Source organism: Scomber japonicus, chromosome 17 (genome assembly GCF_027409825.1).
Source record: "Scomber japonicus isolate fScoJap1 chromosome 17, fScoJap1.pri, whole genome shotgun sequence".
NCBI classification, from domain to species: Eukaryota; Metazoa; Chordata; class Actinopteri; order Scombriformes; family Scombridae; genus Scomber; species Scomber japonicus.
In genome coordinates this window covers 23,913,294-23,917,669 of record NC_070594.1, presented here as the reverse complement: position 1 = coordinate 23,917,669, position 4,376 = coordinate 23,913,294, and positions in this window count along the sequence as shown.

The window sequence follows — 4,376 nt, the reverse complement described above, 5'->3', positions numbered from 1 at the left end:
GACTGGTGTCTGTTTCTTGTTGTAAACGGCAAAATGACAAATTAGATGATCACCAACAAAAAAAGACTGGAGACCTTTAAGATCTCTAATCACCCTTGATTATTCAGTGTGTCCGTTTGAATGTGTCACCATTGATTTTTCTACTCATTAATAAAAAATCAGTGAGGCTTCTTGATCATATCATAAAGGAAAATAGCTCTTGTGCCTGAGACTCTAATATTTAACAGTACAAATGATTAGATCCTTCTCTTCTTAATGACTAATTGCCTTTCCTTATTGTCTGTATTACCAGCCTACAAATAGACAGACGGTCAGCAGCTCTCACGCTTTGCATCGACGCTCCATTGCAGTCCCGCTACACGTCCAGATTCATCCGGTGAAAAAAAAAATCCCACAGTGCCGATGAAAGAGCCATTCAATTCAGATATTTCAGTCATGTCCTCTTGGGTTTACGCTCCATGTAGACCGGCTACACACCGCTGTCTGCATCTCTCTGTCCTCCGATCATAGATGCTCCGAAGTGGATATGCGGCTCTCGGTTCTGTGCGGAGAGAGCTCCCCTCCGGCACGCACACACATACACTAACACACACAGATACACACTCACATACACACACACAGTCATTCAACCACCACACCCCACATCACTGCGGAGTGGTACAAAGGATCATGGGAAATGCAGTTTGGATTTACCGGTGAGTTGATTCTTGTCCAAGACTGCCACCATCTCGCCACACAATGTTTGTTCAATTAATCGACTTAAATCTGGATTGATTTATTTTTTGGTAAGAATTTATAATTCAAGACATTCATTTAAAGATAGCTCAACTCCCCTATCACAGCTTAATTAGCTCTAATTTCTAGGCGAATATTTATCATAGTAGAATGAGGAATATATTTCTTATTGTCTGTATATTACATAGTCTTCAAAAATAATACAACTGTGGCAATATTGAGTACAAGCAATAAGGCAATGAGTATGTAATAATAATACAAATAATCATAATGTGTTCATGTGCAGACATACACATAAATACAATATTTGTATACATATCTGTTAAATATATATTTAAGCAGACTGTATATACTGTCCATAACTATATCTTATAGGCTACATTGTATGTTGTCTATTTGTAATGTTTCACCTACCTGCTTGTACATAATAGTGAGATGTTTCATTATATTTGTCTGGCTTTATTGTCCTTGTTTTGGCTGTATGTCTGTGTGTAAGTAAATTGAGAGCCACTATAAACAAGAGTGAACTTGCATAAATATACTTATTCATAAAGCTTATTGTGATTTAAGGTTTGAAGAGTCCTCCAATAGAGTAGCCAATAGCTGTATTCCATCTTTTATTTTTATTTTATTTTTCATTCATTTCATTCATGTTATGACTGCATCACTCACATTATAGAAAAGAAATATGTTAGATGATCTTGTGCGTCATTTTATACTTGTCTGGTTTGGAAAGGTTGGATTCTGCACTAAAAATGTAAAATACATTTCTGTGAATCTGAACAATTGGATGCTGAACTTGAGTTTGTAATGACTGCAGCACAGCTGGATTAGATGGGATTTAAATGGGTTTTGTCTCTAATTAACAGAAATACTGTCTAAAATGAATTCTGATACTGATCAACACAGAGAAAAAAGATAGTAAAGACTCCCTCTATTAATCAAATGAAAGTGGTGCTCACAGGGATTTATAGATTCTAGGCTGTCAGTGTATGATAATATTTTTCTAATTTAGTTTTCATTACTTTTACAGTAATATATCAATACTGTCCATGGAAACCACAGAAGGCATAAGTCAAACACAAGAAACACGTACAATAAATTAATAATACTGTAAATAAACAAAAAAGAACAAAAAATGAAACACAATTCAATCAACAGACTGCTACATTATATATAATATATAATATACTTATCTTTATGCATCTGTACTTAACCAAACTCATCTAGATATGTAACTTAATTCTTCATGACTCTTCAGAGAAATCCAGACATGCCTTTAACTATATGTCTTTGATCCAAGATAGTTCAGATAAATGATCCCATGTTTGATCAAACTCAAAAGGTTTGCTTCTCAAAGCTGAACAAACACACTCATTCACTCACACATAATACATTTTGAATCCATCACACAATAGAAAGCCTTTCATCAGTAACCCATATTTTCAAAATACCTTTACAAGAATATTTGTGTAAGATTTTACAACTGCATGAACCCAACCGTAAGAGGAAACAGTAACCATGATGTCATCTATACAAGCCACTGTAAGTAATGAAATGAAGCCTATTGATCACTATGACAGCACATATGGTGGCTTCAATTTCACCATATTTTAGCCCCTAAAGTCAAATAAATCATGGGTGTGCTTCTGTGTGTGTGTGTGTGTGTGTGTGTGTGTGTGTGTGTGTGTGTGTGTGTGTGTGTGTGTGTGTGTGTGTGTGTGTGTGTGTGGTTTCTAAAAAGGGAAATAAAAAAAAGGAAAGTAAGAAAACCTTGTACTACACTTGAACTAAAACAATCTTATTTTCATGACAGTAACAGCCACTAAAAACAGCAGTAATGTTTCTTCTTCTTTTTTGCAAAGAAGGAATACACATGTCACTATATTAAGAGTTCTTACAATTCAATGGATGCACACAACAGCCAGAAACCAAAGGCAGTAACTTAATTAGTGTGAATCCTTAAACACATAGAGGAAATCTGTCCTGAATAACTCTCTTAATGAGATGCACTGTGGATATGGGACATACCACCCTGTGGGAGGGTGGAATAGTCCAAGTGGTTCTGGCCTTTTTAACAGGTGTAAGAGACTAACCTCACATAACATGTTTGATCTAAATATACAGTACAGGTCAAACGTTTCAGCACACTGTCTCATTCAAGTGGAGGAAAGGAAGTGTGTCCAAACCTTTGACTAGTACTATATAGATGAAAGTCTTAAATCTCTTAAAATCTATCAATCAATCAAACTTTATTTATATAGCAGCTTTCATACAGTGTTTCACAGTTGATTGATCAGCTGATAATAAGATGAAACAAGTGACAACATAAAGAAAAGGAATAAAAATGAACAAATTACACACAAAAAAAGCACACAATAGAAAATAAGGATGATAACAATGTTTAATAAATGCTATGAAATGATGATACATGTTGGAGGAGGTGTATCATTTACAGTCAGACGTGTCATGTGGTTTAAACCAACAAATCATATTCCTCTTATCATCAGTCAGATATCAAATCTGGTTTCCCACCAGTTCTTATATGATTGTGTTCCTGCAACAGCTCAAATTGAGGAAAAGGTGGCCAAACACAAAATTAACCATTACAAAACGTATTCTACCCTTTTGCCCAAATATGACACAACTGCGCCACCTGGAGAAACAACTGTAGGAAACACTATGACCTGCAATTGGTCAATGTCACCAAAGGGGGTCAGCAGACTCTTGTGAGCAAAAATGACTATAACTGAGCATTATAAGGGAAGTGACACTGAGGGGTTTTCTCAGTGATGGCATTAAAAAAAAAAACAAGAAACTCTGTGATGCCTTAAATGTCATGCCGACTTGCCTGACCACAAAGAGGAAAGACTCTGCCACACGGGGAATTCAGCACAGCACAATATAGTACATCACTCCAGTGACGCGGGAGAGCAGGAAAACATAAACAATGTACACCCTCACAGAGAAGTGTTTCATCTGGCCGCACAAGTACCACTATGAATGGCTTTTGTATAGGCGTCTACTGTGGTGTTTGTTAAAGTTTGATGGGGGCAGAACTAGAAAATTATTCATATGTGTTCTTCTGAAAATCCCTTTGGCTTAAACGCTTGTGCTGTTAATTGTTATGAGTCATTTTCAGGGAAGTACAAAGCACTGGTGCGTTACAGTTCAAGGTGGACTTACCCATTATTTAGGTCATGTGACTTTAAGGTAGAATGCTATGAATACTTCCCTGTGAAGAGATGAACATTAGAAAATATGTTTTCATTTAATAAATCCATTGTTTGGCCTTTCAAATGTGAGAAACTAGTACCAAAGAAAAGCCCAAAAGAAGTGAGTGTTGTTTTTGACCAACAGTCCAAAACCTAAAGAAACCAAAAAAGTTGAAAATCATTGAATTTAGAAGCTGGAATTAAGGAATATTTGGCATTTCTGTTTGAAAAAATGATTGATAAATGATCAAAGTAGCTGTATATTTTCTGTTGATTGGCTGATAGACTAATCAGCTAATCATTTCAGATCTATTAAGAACTAAAATGTGTTTTAAGTGTTGAGAAAAGCTGCATTTTTCCAAACTAACCATACATTTGAAGCATCCTGGTGGTCAAAATCCATGATAGCAATGCTCCTACTTGGAC